Below are 15,993 nucleotides of genomic sequence, written 5' to 3' on the forward strand. Positions count from 1 at the left end.
GACGAAACATCTTGTGCCTCCTGTACTCTGCCACTACACGTTCTTTCAACAGTCAGTTTCATGGACCACAGAAGAGGCTTTTCCATTATTGCTCCTGTCTGAGATCTAAAGGATGGTGGCAAAATCAGCAAAAAGAGTCCGTGTGGGGAAGACTGAAAGCCCCGGGGTTGATTTCTGTTCCTAGCTCTGTCACAGTAAAGTTAGGTTTGAGGTCAAACCCATCTCTACTCTCGTTCCTTGGAAAGGTGGGTGTTGGTTTCCCCCATTTCATTGATGAGGAAACACAGCTAGAGATGGTAAGTGACTTGCCAAAGACCCTAAAGTAGTGGTCTCCAAACTTTTTTGATCGCGCACCCCTATCAGTACAAAATTTTTGAGCACGCACGCACTCCCTGCCGCGCTGGCTCTACCATTTTTGCCAAAGCACAAAAAAAAAAAAAAACGCTCAAACTCCCGCCCGAACTGCCGAAGCAAAAAATATATATATACATACAGTATTTGTGATGGACCCTCTGAGGTACCCAGCAATCTTGATATGTTAGCTGACTTAAGTTCCTCTGGGGCTGAAGAGCTGAGCTCAGGGTCTCTCTCCGACAATTAAGCGACAGCAAACTGAGACCACTTTACTTCTGGATGAGAGCATCCACATGGGGTCGGGTTAATGCACTTAAACTTATGTGCATTAACTTGACACCTTTAGCTGATTCATCTTAACTTTCCTGAATGCCCCCATGTAGACATGACCTCAGTGCAAATATCAAGCCTTCATTGGAATAGCTTCCTTCCAGGCACCGTCCTCTTTCCTGTAAAGTTAATGATTTCTCTATTTTAAGTTCCAAGCCTGTCCTCTCCTCCTCACATGTCCTCTGACCAACTTCTTGCAAAATAGAAACTGCAGTGAAGAAACATATAAAACAGCCAATTCTGACTTGGTTTTTAAAAGTAATTTGAATGGAAAAATCCCCATGTCTTCCAGTTAGCAGTATCTCCTTTTTTTGTTCTGCCTTAGGATTCATCTCTCCTCTCTGAGATAATTTTAACTTCTGTGGTATAAAATACTTTGAAATGTTCCTAGCATTAGGGATAGAGTTGAGACCTTTGACCGGTACAGGAAGAAGGCAGAGCCAGCCAGATGCTTTTGAAACCTGTAGGGGGGGGAACTGATGTTATCTAGTTTCTATGGGGAGGCCAGATTAAAGTGACTTAAGCTTAAACACTGAATAAGTTCCAGACACACTCATTACTAATTGAATTTAGTTCACATAAGTCTAGACGCTAAAGATCCAGACCCTCTGCCCTTGATACCCAGCTGGAGTTTGAATTTCTCAGGTAGGATGTGGAAAACATGAAGATGGTTCAGCAATTACAACAAAGGTCTTGGACATTCACCGCTCCTCAGATGGGGCAAGAGTTTAACTTTTACCTCCTTCTCCTCTTATGGCCAATAAAATTCTATCAGGGACATAAAAAGTTTCACACTAAGTCTTGTCATTCTCCCTCATCAAACTGTCAACTGCAGCCATTTTGGCCTTTGAAATAATGCCATGCGTGCCATTTACAGCTTGAACTCTCAATCGTTTAGCCTGGCTAAATAATTTTTACACGGACAATAGAAGTGTATAAGGTTAGCGTTTGATTAATCTTATTAAATGTAATAACACTCAGGGTATGTCTACACTGCCCACGTTACAGCTGCAGCCCTGCTGTGACGTGGGCAGTGTAGTCACACGTTATTGCCAGGAGGGAGCGGTGGTAGCTCCCGGCGATAAAGCGCTGTCTAGACTGGCGCTTTTCAGCGCTAAATCTTTTGTCGCTCAGGGGGGTGTTTTTTCACACCCCTGAACAACTGAAATTTTAGCGTTGAAAGCGGCATTGTAGACACAGCCTTTCCCTTACTCCTTGGCTGCCTTCTGAAAGCTCAAGTACCTTTAACAGCCAGGCAAAGAAAACATTCCTTGCCCCATCAACTATAAGGAGCTAGTTATCTTTAGCCTGATTATATTGTCTAACTCCTAATTGCCAGCCTGCTGGGCCCTAGCGTTTGTAGCAAGTTATGTCCCTCTGCTCTCTTGTATATTCTCCTTCCTCTGCAAGCTCCTCAGATCCAGATTGACAGGTACTTGCTACATAACACTAGGGTTACCATATGTCCGGGTTTTCCCGGACATGTCCGGCTTTTTGGGCCTCAAATCCCCGTCCGGGGGGAAATCCCAAAAAGCCAAACATGTCTGGGAAAATCGGGACATGCGGGGCCGGGCCTGGGTCGGGCCCAGCGGTGCTGGGCTGGGCCAGGGGCCGGTCCGGCGGTGCTGAGCCGGGAGTGCTGAGCCAGGGGCCGGGGGTGCTGGGCCGGGGGCCGGGGCCAGGCCAGTGGTGCTGGGCGGGCCGGGGGTGCTCGGCCGGGGGCTGGCCCAGGGCCGGCACCCCAGGGCCCGAGCCGACCCAAGCTGGAGACGCTGGGGGGGCCAGATTGGGCCGCGCCTCCTCCCTCCACCCCCAGCTTACCTGCTGCCTGCTTCAGGCTTCCCGCGAATCAAATGTTCGTGGGAAGCAGGGGAGGGGGAGGAGTTGGGGCGGGGACTGTGGGGAAGGGGTGGAGTTGGGGCGTGGGTGGGGCTGGGGCTGGGGCCCCGTGAACTGTCCTCTTTTTGGACACTCAAAATATGGTAACCCTACATAACACAGCACTACAGCGAGAAAGGAGAACCAGAGCAGTCGCTGGCTGGGTCGGCCCCAGGACGTGAGAGAGAGGGTGGGAGAGGTAATATCTTTTATTGAACCAACTTCTGTTGGTGAGAGAGAGAAGCTTTCAAGCTACACCGAGCTCTTCTTCAGGTCACTGGCAGGGCAGAGAAGGCCGGCTCGCTCTGCAGAATGCTCCCAGGCCCCGGACTAGGTGCTTTTAGAATGGGGTGTTTATATTTAGTAATACAAATGGGAGCTGCCCTTTTTAAAATAGGGGGGTGGCAGTCGACGTAGACCTGTGGCAGGGGCCTGGGAGCAGCACGTGGTGCTATGTGAGGCCTGCTGAGGAGGCCGCAGCCCACCAGGGAACCCAGGGAGGGTTAGACTACACACAGTTCTCCTGCAGGAACCGAGCTGCCGTGCTGAGGCTGCAAACTTGGCAGCAGAGCAGCTGCTCGAGGCGGCTGCAGGAAGTTGGCAGAGCTCTCTCCTCAGGAGCCCAGGCGGGTCTTCCAGGGGAGAGAGGAGGGAGCAGAAAGAGGCCAGAAGCTCAGGGCAGTTCTGGTCCCTTCTCCCCTCCTCTGAACAATGGGATGGTTCCTCTGCTCCCCTGACCTTGGAGAGGCAGGTAATGCGCCCCAGGACCAGAACTGATGGGGTCTGCAGGGGAGCAGAATTGATTTGGGGTCAGAATTAATAGCGTAGGGCACGAGGGATGGCAGAGGTGGGGCAATGAGACGCCTCCCCCCCACACACAAACACACTTCAAACCACTGGGAAGGAGAAACATGGGGCCCAACTAGGGCCACTCTTTTCCTCCATCCAAAACTGTGCAAGGGTGACCCCTCACCCAGGTACTAGGATTCAAGCAGTGTCCTGGCTTCCAAGCCAGGCCTGGGAAAGAAAAACCCCAGCGAGGAGCAAGCTAGACTCTCAAGGACCCACAGGAGCAGACTTACTGGCTAGAAGGCTCAGCAGGGACCAGGGGACACCTCATCTCAGACTGCTTTCTAGAGGTTTGGGCCATTCGGCCGCCTGTGGTGTTTGGCTGTTTGTTCCAACCCCTTCGCTTCAAGGACCCTTTACCTTATTCTCACTCCACACCTCCTGCTCCTTTGGCCCGTCCCCTCCCCATCCCCCATATCCCTCTGTTTAGCTAAATCCCTTCCCATCAGAGTCCCACCCAAATAGCTGGTATTTAAAAATCAGGATACTAACTTTGCCCTGCTCAGCCAGCCCCATGTTTGTAGCCCTTTGGCTGTCAGGTCGCATTAGTTCCATGCCCTGGAGAGCTTAGGGTTGCCAGGCATTGCCATTGTCTGGTCGAAAATGGACCCCGACGGCTTCGGTCAGCACCACCGATCGGGTCGTTAAAAGTCCTGTCGGCGGTGCTGTGGGTCTAAGGCAGGCTAGTCCCTACCTGTCCTGGCACCGTGCTGCACCCCAGAAGTGGCCAGCAGGTCTGGCTCCTAGGCAGGGGGGCCACGGGGCTCTGCATGCTGCTCTCACCCTGAGCACCGGCTCCACACTCCCATTGGCTGGGAATCGCGACCAATGGGAGCTGGGGGGCGGTGCCTGCAGTACCTGCCCCTCCTCTCCCCCCACCCTGCCTAGGAGCCGGACCTACTGCTGGCTGCTTCTGGGGCACAGCGCAGAGCCAGGAAAGACAGAGAGCCTGCCTTAGTCCTGCTGACCGGGAGCCACCCAAGGTAAGCCCACACCCCAACCTCCTGCCCCAAACCCAGAGCCTCCTCCTGCACCCCAAGTCTCTCATCCTTGGCCCCACCCCAAAGCCTGCACCCCCAGTCCAGAGCCTGTACCCCCTCCTGCACCACCAACCCCCTGCCTCAACCTGCAGCCCCCTCCCACACTCCAAATTCTTCAACCCCACCACCCCAGCCTGGAGACCCCTCCTGGCCTCACCCCAGAGCCCGCACCCCCAGCTGGAACCCTCACCCCCTCCCGCACCCCAACTCCCTGCCCCAGCCTGGAGCCCCCTGCCACATCCTGAACCCCTCATTTCTGGCCTCACCCCAGAGCCTGCACCCCCAGTTAGAGCCCTCACCCCCTCCCTCACCCCAACTCCCTGTCCCAGTCCAGTGAAAGTGAGTGAAGATGGGGGAGAGTGAGCCACTGATGGAGGGGGAATGTAGTGAGCAGGGGGTGGGGCCTCAGGGAAGGGGCAGGGCTATGGTGTTCAGTTTTGTGTGATTAGAAAGTTGGCAACCCTAACATATCTGAGAGATTTTTTTGCCTCTGAGGCAGTGAACTGGACTCACACTTAAACCAATTGGGTTTAACCAAATATTTCAGCTATTTGAAGGGAATATAGTATCTTGATCAGATAATTTGTCCTTTCTGCATCAGAGCACTTAAGTGACTGTTTTGAATTGGTATATAGCATCGGGAAATAGGTCCAGATTTTGGCTAGAAGCCAACCTCTAACTACCCTGTTTCCCCGAAAATAAGACAGTGTCTTATATTAATTTTTGCTCCCAAAGATGCGCTAGGTCTTATTTTCAGGGGATGTCTTATTTTTCAGAAATGAAAAATGCCTTATTATCGGTGGATGCCTTATTATCGGGGAGGTCTTATTATCGGGGGGATGCCTTATATTACAACGAGAGGCAAAACTGTAAGTAGGCCTTATTTTCAGAGGATGTCTTATTTTCGGGGAAACAGGGTATGTTAGAAGAAAACTTAGTTTTCCCTCAAACAGCTGGTCCTGACCACTTTTGGAAACAGGATACTGAACTAAATGAACCTCTGCTTTGAGCAATATAGCAATTTCTACATTCCTAATAACAGTTAGCCCTCAAGGTCTGAGTGTTTACATAAAGGATTTAAAACCACTGTCCTCAGAGGTGATGCTCTGAGGAAGTGCTATCTGTTTTCGGTGTGTCTGTGAGCAGTAGTATGAATCTGGAATTCATAATTTGTTTCCATTATTCTGTTTACAGTTTGACCATATGGAGTTGCTGTAACATGGAATACTGACAACATTTGAAATACTCAAGTGTGTTAAATGTTGGTAATTTGGATGCTTGTAAAATATAGGGATGTGGTAACGGCCATTTAAAAATGGTACATAAATATGAGGATTTTTATGAAGTTTTAAAAGTCCTATTTTGGATTTTTTAGTCTGAAGAAAATAAAGCTCCTTCGTTTTCTGAAATCCTCACCAAGAGAGCTCCCCAACATTCATTCTACCTATTTGGTATTCACACTTGCTTGGAATAGCTTCCTTCTAATCACCTTCTGCTTTGCAGCAGAATTAATGGCTTCTGTAGTTAACTTTTAATGATCATTCTCTTACGTCAATTAGAATAACTGCAATGTTATTATCCCCAGGTTACAGATGGGAAATTGAGGCACAGACTGACTAAGGGTGAGATCCACAAAGGTACTAAGGTGCCTAAATCTTGGGTTTAAGCACCTAAATTCCAGTTTTAGGCTCCACTGCAATCCACAAAACTCCTGCTGAACTCTGTAGATGCCTGAACTCACTCAGCACCTACGTTCTGCCTCGGAGAAGGTGAACTGTTGCCTTACTTTAGCTGCCCGAGGGCCTATCTCCTGCCTGAGCCCTAAAGTGAACTACAAGCCAGGGAAGATGAGCATTCAGCTGCCTAAATTGTGTGCTGGGCCCAATCCTGTAGGCTAGTGGTTAGGGACAAATCCCTTATTCTCATCAGGTGGGGCAGGGGTGGGGAGAGACTTAAACCAGGAGTTTCCCACATCCTGAGTACCCTAGCTACTAGGCTACAAGTCATAAGGGAGGTCCTTCTTTGCCTTCCGTCAGACTGTTTTGTGTGAACTCACTGAGGGGTCCAGTCTGGTAGGCAGTCTCTGAGCATGCCTACTTGATTGGGCCCGCACATGACTTCGGCGGCTGAATGCCTGTCTTCCCCCCATTCATGAACCACAAGCAGAGTTAAGTACCTCTCTACTGCCCAGACTTAGGTACCAAAAGATTGAAAAGGATCTGGGTTTAAGACAACCCTGTCTCGTTGGCATCTGCCATTGGCTAGCTTGGGCAGCTCCCCGGCTCACGTGCTGGCTTTGTGTATCACAGTCTAAGGTACCTTTCTCTACCTGTTCATTGTATGGGAGTTTAGGCACCTAACTCAGGCTTTGTGGATCACAATCTTGTTCTTGGTTAAAAGTTAGCCTCAGAATACCTAAGGGCCTTTGTGGATCCCACGCCAGGTGACTTACCCAAGGACATATAGAACACCCGTGGGAGAGGAAAGTTGAACCCAGATCTCCTACCTCTTCAGTTAATTGCCTAACCAATGGGGCATCTTCCTTCTCAGTCTTCGCCTCAGCTCCCAGGTCTGCACCAGAAGGGGATTTCCTTAGCAAATGGTGCTGCTGCCGCTAAGAAACAGCACCGACCACCCATTGGTAGACCCTATCTTCGCCCCCGGGCAGCAACTGTGCACAAAACTCCTTGATATAATCATTCTTTGGAGGTGTGCTGCAGCCCAGCAATCTCCTTGAAAAGCTGAATGTGTTTGCTGACTCCAGCGGCTCAGGCATGGTCTCTCTTCGCTCCAGCAAACTCCCCTCACATGTCCTGGAGCCAGCTTGTTGTATCATGACTCCCATGAGGAGATTTATAAAATAAGAAAACCAATTTGGAACTTCAGGCTAAGTAACTAAATGTTTGAACTAAAAAAATACTGCTGACTGGAAGAAATGAGTAGCGCAGCTCTTTTTTTGTTTTTAAAACCACCTTAGAACAATTTCCCTGGGGAGAGACCAATCCTAACTTTTGCTGTACAAAATACTCTGAATTTTTTTTCAGAGCACTAGGACTAGACAGTTGTGAACTTTGCAAGATGCAGGAAGAAATTGGAAACAGCCAGATGCTTTTGAAACCTGCACTGGATCCCTGCTTCTGAGGTGGTCAAGTGTGCCTGGGAGGTAAGATTGAAATTTATTTCACAGGAGCACAACCGGAAATAAAGCACCCAACTCCCACTCAGTTTCAGTAGGATTGGGGCAACTAGTTTCCAGAGGATTCTTTGAAATTCTGACCTTAATATACAAACTTGAGCCCCTCATGCACATACCTGACACTTGCTTAGTTTAGTCAAAGTTTGGATACTAAATGTGAAATCCTGCCCCGCCCCGAAGTCAGTGGCAATTGGGCTTGTCTTCACTGCAAAGTTAACTCAAGCATTGCCCCAACTCACATCCTGTCTGCTCGCAAAAGCCCTTAACTCAATTGCATTGGTGCTTTTAACTTGAGTTGGCTGGCCCGTCAGAAGGTACAGGCTACAGCTGGAGTTAGTTCAACTCATCAGCAGCTGCTAACACACATGGCCATTCTGCAGTGTAGACTGAGGTTATGTCTACTCAATTGCTGCTAGGCCTCTGCTGTCTTCCCATAATTCCCCCCACCTGCCCCGTCCCCATTGTGCCAACAAAGAACAGGCAAGTTCTCCCACAACTCACAGTGAAGAAACTCCTAGTGCAACTTAGCTTACTGTGGTACAAATACCATAGAATACGCCCCCAGAGGCCTTAGTGCCACACAGCAGTGAGTGCCGTGCCAGGATGGACCCAGCAGCTCAAGTATAGATTTGCAGTATGGTTATTCTCATTCAAGTGAGGCTAACTCGAGAGAAATAACAAAGTGTAGGTAACCTGAGTTACTTCTCCAGTGAAGCAGCCCCAATGCCTTTGGTAACCATCCAGCCTTTGGATCATTCTGGTGGTTGGATGTTGTGAAGGCCAAGACTATAACGGTTTGAAAAAGAACTAGGGAAGTTCTTGGAGGATAGGTCCATCAATGGCTATTAGCCAGGAAGGGCAGGGATGGTGTCTCTAGCCTCTGTTTGCCAGAAGCTGGGAATGGACGACAGGGGATGGATTACGTGATGATTCCCTGTTCTATTCATTACCCCTGGGGCCCCTGGCATTTGCCACTGTCAGAAGACAGGATACTGGTCTAGATGGACAGAGCGCAGGGGGCAGGGCGGCGAGAGGGCGGCGAGCCCCAGCCAGGGCTCACCGCTCTCCCCCCGGCGGCCGGGGGGAGGGCGCCCGGGGGGGGAGGGTGGCCAGAGGGCCGGGGGGAGGGCAGCGAGCCCGGCCGTGGCCTCGCTCTCCCCGGGGGCCGGAGCGCTGTGCCGCCCCCCTCCAGGTGCCGCCCCAAGCACAAGCTTGGTGGGCTGGTGCCTGGAGCCGGCCCTGCTGAAGTCATCTTGGCCTGCAGTAGCATGTAGTTCAAGTCACTTACAGTTTGAACACCATCCGTTATTTAGTCTCCCTAAATACATACTCTCCAAAGGTAAGAATGTTTTTTTGGTTATTTTTAACAATTCAGTCTTGCACCCCAACCCTCTTCCAAAAGCTCAAGCAACTTTATTTTTCACAGCTGCTAGAGGAAAATATTCTTGGCCCCAAACAGCTGATACAGAAAGTTTTAATGGCTATTTAACATCATGTAACTCCCAGTTGCCAACCTGACATGCATTGGGCAGGGCAGCTCTGAGATTGTTCCTATGCCCCTGAGGAGGCATGATACATTGGCAGCTGCCCATGATCCCTGCTATTATTCCCATGGGAGAGAGCTTTTATGTGGTGCCAGTCAGATATTCCCAGCATCTAAACTCACCTTCATTGAAGAGTTACCACATCATCTCAGGCTGATGTAACGTTCCGATGCTCACGTTGTAAGGGCCTCCCTATGCACAGCAGAGAATTTAGGACTTTGAATGGGTCGTGCAATTCATGTACAAATGGACCCTGATCTTGTGTTCCAAGGTATCAACCCACTGACTTATTAAGGGATCCAGGCTGGGTATGGTTCTGATTATAAGAGTTTGAACCACTATGAAAACATGTCTGTGCAGTTTGATCAAGCTACGTGAGCCCTGTGAAGAGTAATTTACTATTACCAAGCCTTGTGGTTATGCAGGCATGGTGTATAATCACCGCTTCTCCCTACAGCTAGCAGTGGCTAAATAATCCCTCTGCTGTTATGGGTAAGAAGCGAGAGCCAGTGCACCCCAAAGGGTTTAAAATCTAAATAGAAATGGGAAAAGACTACAACGAAATCAGTAAGTGACCAGTGAAGTTGAAACATGCATCGTACCAGTGCCCCTGGTTTGTTTTAGGGTAGGGATGGACCATATTCTTATTGACCACACTTTTCTGGTGGGGAGGATTAGGGTGCAGGTTTAGAGTAGAGTAAGGAAGAAAGGGCAGAAGCATCACTAAAGGTTTGTCTACACTTTGATCTAGGGGTGCAATTTCCAGCTCAAGGAGATGTACTTGTCAGAGCCGGATTAACCTTTTGTGGGCCTGGCACCCAACATATTTGTGGGCCCCCCTGGGGGCAATGGAGCATGGTGTGGGGAGGTCGGTCCCTGGAGCAAGCGGCTGGCCAAGGGCATGGCATGCCCTACTCTGCCCAACCCAATGCGAGGGCACTATTTACAAACCGACAATTACCAGACGCACAGTGGCCCGCCCAGCCCTGTGCTGCCAGCATGCCCGTTCCCCTTGGGGGTGGGCCCATGCCACGCCACAGAGCCCCCCCACCCAACACTGGAACAGCCCTCCAATTCCCTATGGCCAGAGCCGTCCCGGACCCACTATGGCCAGCGCCCCCGCAGACCCTGCCACAAATGCACAGCACCCTGCACCACACCACCCCTGCCCAGCGCCCCCCTGCCCACAGCCCCACCACAACTGCCCAGCACCCCACACAGAACCCCCCACTCCCTAGGGCCCCAGCACACACACCTTCCCTGCTCCCTCACAGCCCAGCACCCGGCCCTCCAGACACCCACTCCCCCACGCCCTGCCTCCCGGCCGCACTCACCAGCCCTGCTGGGAGGCAACTGTCTGCCAAGCTGAGCCGGCAGCGCAGCCAGGGCTGGTCCTGAGGTGGGGAATTGCTCCGGCCCCTCGGGAGTGGTGCGATCAGCCAGGCCAGGGCCTGCCCCAGCCGGGCTCCCTCAGGACCCACTTGCCTGGAGGGGCCCAGTCAAGCCCCCCACACTATCCCCCCGCCAACTGGCCGAGACTGGCCAGGCTTCTGCACCAGTCCCAGGTGGCTCAGCTCCAGGGAGACAGGTGGGGCCCCACAGGGGTGGGAAGCAGAGATTGCCTGGAGCCGGAGGTGCACTGGGGTCTGGCCAAGGGGCAGAGAGAAGCCGGTGGGTGCAGCCAGGGGGTGAAGAGGAGCCCTCAGCAGGCAGGCCAAGAGGAGCAAATCGTGGGTGGGGTGGGGGAGCCAGCAGGGTCTCAGGGCGCAGTGCAAGCAGAGCAGGCCGAGGCCCCTTCTGAGCATGGGCCCGGCTCCATGGTGCCACTGGTGCCATTGTAAACCTGGCACTGGTACTCGTAATAGCGCTCATTAAGCTAGCAGCACCAGTGGTGGGTCAGGGTAACTACACCAAGTAGGTACTTGTCCCAGACCCTAGGTGTGTACTCGGGGTGGCTAGCCTGTCCCAGAGCTCGTGCTGCGGTGGCCACACTCTAGATCGCTCAGAGCTAGCGTGAGTATGTCTCCTTGAGCTGGGAATCACACCTCCAGCTCCTTAGTGCCTGGCAAACCAGGGTGTGAAACTACAGTGAGTTTCATAGATGGGGAGCTGCAAGATGGTTTTAAGAAGTGATGCCTTAATCATCAGTCCTTCCTTTCAGCTATTTTTGGATGGCTGAGCTCTTTTTGCCTCCCTCCCCCCCATCTCATGGCTGAGCTCTGACCACAGCAGAGATGACTAAAGAGACCTCCTGTTCAAACGCTTTGTTAGCCACAGATTCCAGGAAATGCTGCCTCCTCCGCACTCAGCTGGGGTGCATGCGTTTCCCCCCTTGGATCGTTCCCTGTTTCCATGAATGGATGGTGGTTTCCCCCAGCCTCATTCGAAGTGGGGGAGCTACAAGACAATAGGACCTTGTGTTACTATGTGAGTGCCTGTGGACCAGATTATACCTTGAGCTCTTGCATCAGAAAATAAGTGACTACGAATGGCACAGGGGGAACTCAGTATTTCAGGTGTGCACATGCAGTATATGTTTTCATTTCATGTCCTGAACTGTTGGGTAGTGTTGCCCTGTTAAATAGCTGTCATGTTCCACCCCAGTGGTGGCTGCATCTCACTAGGTGACCAATGAAATGATTCCTATATATAAGGTTAGTAAAGTGCTTCAGGAGGGAAAATGCTACCTAATTGCATTACGTTAATAAGCCATTTAGAAGAACCGGCGGCAGCTGCCAACCCACTTGTTTATAGTACCCCATCACAGTTGCATATTGGCAGTAGGGAAAGAAGCAGTTACATCTCGGCATATAAACAATGAGGCGGGGGGGTGGGCAAAACGTACATCAACCCAAGTTACCCTAGGATTGTGGAACGATTAAGTCTCCCCAGCCTCTCCCCAGCGAAGCCATGACTCAGCCCGCCTGAATTATTTCACCACTTTGGTTCTGCCTCATGGGAAAGGTACAGCAGGTCAAAAGCAACTGCGACGCCAGCAGATTAAGTGGAACATTTATATGGGATGCCACAACAGCACAGAGCTGGGAGGGGTAGGACCAGCTGTTAAAATACCACTGTTCATACATGTCTCTGTTCATATCATGTCACACTCAGCCTGGGCATGTTTGATTAGCAGCTATGGACACCATCAGTCCTCCTAGCACAGGGGTTCTCACACTTTTGTACTGGTGACCCCTTTCGCATAGCAAGCCTCGGAGTGCGACCCCCCCCCTAATAAATTAAAAATACTTTTTTATATATTTAACACCATTATAAATGTTGGCGGCAAAGCGGGGTTTGGGATGGAGGCTGACAGCTCACGACCCCCATGTAATAACCTCACGATCCCCTGAGGAGTCCTGACCCCCAGTTTGAGAACTCCTGTCCTAGCAGTTAAGGGCATCAAAGGGGGATCCACACTAACAACATGCATTAAGCAGACAGAGCGGAGATGGTGATTTTTTTTTTCCCTTTTGCTTTTGAATTTACCCTATATGGTGTAGCAATACCCCAGGGCCAGCCCCGTTGGGTATTTGTCTGGAGTTCTCCAGATGCTTATGTGGCCCCTTAACGGTAGGCCCAGCTACTTTGTGTTTCTTCTCAAGGCACAAGGAGGACACGTTCTTGTAAAGCCCTTTCAAAAGGGCTTTTGTAAATGATTCCTAAAAGGAAACGTGTTTTGCTGCAGCCCCGGGAAGATGTTGGCATTCTGCTGATCTACACATTAATATAGCCAAAGGTAAAGACAGTCTCCCTGAATTGATCTCCCAGTGCTGCCACCCATTACTTACCCTGTGTCTCCCCATGCCTCACCCCTCGCTTCATTACAGTGGGCCTTAAAATAAAACAAGAGTTTGGTCCTGAACTCTATGGGCCAAATTCTTCTCTGTTGCACCAGTGCAGCTCCAAAGGCTTCACTGGAGTGGTATGGATGTAATGGGAACTGAGAGCAGAACCTGGCCCTATGGTACTTGTCTTGCTAACTTTCTGTACCCATCCTGCCCTAAGCTTTCCATGACTCCTACCATGTCGTGCACAAAACAGTCTGTCCTTTTGCCTGCATCTTTCTGCCTCTATCAAGAGCAATCACACGCTCTGGCTGCTTGAGTTGAACTACTGTAAATTGGAGGGAAACTAAGGCTTGGTCTATACTTTAAAATGTGGTTGAAATAGCTGTGTCGGTCCAGAGTGTGAGTACACCGCAACCTGAACCAACATAATTGTGCTGCCCTAACCTCCAGTGTAGATACAGCTACGTCAAGCGTTTGATGTAACTAACTTTGCGGGGGTGGTGTTCCTACACCAATGGAAAAACCCTTTCCATCCTTGTAGGGCGATGTCAGCACTATTGAGTTATGCCAACATAGCTACACTGATATAGCCATGCCAGTATGGCCTCCAGAATGTAGACACAGCCTAAGACTAAGGCCTGGTCTCCACTGAAAATTTAGATCGGCATAGCTACACCCCTGAGCACCATAGCTATGCTGATCTAACCCCTGCTGTAGATGTGGCTACGCTGATGGAAGAAAACACCCTTCGCTGTAGGGTATGTCTACACTATGAGGCTACAGCGGCATAGCTGTGATGCCACTGCTATGCCGCTGTAGTGCCCATAATGTAGATAAGGTCTAAGTGACAGAGGTGCTAATCCTCTTGGTTATATCCCCCACCCTGCCTTCCCCGGTTGACTACAGCCCTTTAAACTTCCCTTTGGTAAGGAGTTTGCATTCTCTGCTGCCAATTTCAGCCAAGCTGGAGCCAGGCATCCTTTGTGCCACTCGAGTGAAGAGAGAGGCTCAGTCTCTTCCATATTACTGTTTCTTGCCTTTAGAAGTCTCAGCCACATCTCTTGGTCACCACTGACATTCAGCAGTCTCTGCCTAAGGCCGCAATTCCTCTGCCAGCCATAATGGGTTCAGGACCCTAGCTGTCTGCCTGTGGATTTAGAGCAATGGCTGATGTTTAATAGTAAATTATAGGGCAGTATATTTCATTTATTTTTTATTGAACCAGCATATTTATAATGGTACATCACAGAGCCAGGAAACTAAAATGCAGAGAGTGTCTCTCTGTTCAAATAACACAACTGAACCTCTTAGTTACTGGTATCTGGCCTTAATCACTTGAATTTTTGCATACTGGTCTCTGGTAGAGCCCTTAACCCACTGGGATAGCTTCCTGATGCAGCACCTAATATTATTTCCCAGCAGCGGGCTAGAAGCAGTCACGTCACATTCCCAGTACACTTATGTCAGTGTAAACCTGTTCCCAACCTGCTTTAATAATAGTTTTAAGAAGCCTGAAGGCTCATACTTGAACAACGTTGAATATTAAAAAATGTAATAGTTTTTCCTTCACTTAAACTATTCCTAAAGCCAGCTGGAAACTCTCCACCAGGCTTTCCCCAGGCCCCGCTCACCAATGGACTTGTGCATTGGCAAGATGGATACTGGCTGTACCAGCCTCCAAACACCACTTGCCTGTAATCAAAAAGTATGGATCTATTTTCTTAGATGACTATAAACGTGGCAGCTTTTTACAACAAAGCTCCAGTCCTGCCAAGACACGATGATTATTTGGGCACCGTAGTGCCTCACTGCCCTAGTCATGGAGCAAGATCCCACCGTGCTGGTGTCCTCACAGCACCCCGCCTCGAGCCAATGCTGCAAAAACTGGCACCTATGTTTTATGCCTATTACGCTGGTGGCGCTAATGCAGCTCTGGGAGAGGAAGCTGGATTCTGTTCAGGCTTGTTCATTGCCAACAGAATTGTTACATAGGTTCCAGCTGCAGAGGCTATCATTGGTAATGTTTTAACCCAGCTTGACTCTCAGAGCCCAAGCCACATACAAAAATAATTCAGTTGTATACCTAACCACGGCTGCAGGGTTGGCGCAACCCATTAGGCGACCTAGGCGGTTGCCTAGGGCGCTACAATTTGGGGGGCGGCGACCGCGATGGTATTTCGGCGGCGGGACCTTCCGCCTTCTCTGTGGGGGGTGGCATTTCAGGGCGGGACCTTCTGCCGCCTAGGGCAGCAGAAAAGCTGGTGGCGCTCCTGCACGGCTGCCAGTTTTCAGAACAGAACTGCACTTCCAGTAAAATGGATGGTGCTGTTTGTTCACAATGAAAAGAACTTGCCCTGTGAGCTTGTCATGCTGCCATTCTCAGCCAAAAGCCAACCACCCTACACTTTTACCCTAGGAGGGAGAGGCTAGAGCCGTAACTGGATGGAAAGCCTCTGACAAATTAATCAATGCAACAGGAAGTGGTAGGGATAATTTAAGCTGTGGCGTGCTTCCTTCTGAATCAGCACTGAACCAAAGCCCCAGCATAGCATAGGGGGCAATTTGCTGTTACAGATACAGTGGCTCAGGTGAGACATAATAGGGATCTGGGGTACTTGTGGTCATTCAAGATGACATGGTCTCATTTTTAAGAGTGTTAACCCTAATGGGCAGGGTGCTCAAACTCCCAGCTCATGTAATGACATTCTGTTTCTCTAATTGCCCCCTGCAGTTGGAGAGGGGATTCTCTACTTCCTTCCCTAAACTGTAACATGTAGTGTTTCTTGGTTCTATGAAACAGCTTTGTTCCCTACACTATATTTCATGAGGGCTTTGCCTGCTTTTAAGTGACTCAAGAAATGGGCTTTCCGATGCACTAGGTCTGTCTTTGCTAGGACAAAGCATCCACAAAGTCCTACTAAGGCCCCCTGAGAATCCCTTACAAGTTCAAACTACAACACAGAAAAGATTAAAGTTGCTCCACCTCAGCACCTTTATATTCCTACTATAGA

The sequence above is a fragment of the Trachemys scripta genome, chromosome 7 (assembly GCF_013100865.1).
Source record: "Trachemys scripta elegans isolate TJP31775 chromosome 7, CAS_Tse_1.0, whole genome shotgun sequence".
Taxonomy (NCBI): Eukaryota; Metazoa; Chordata; order Testudines; family Emydidae; genus Trachemys; species Trachemys scripta.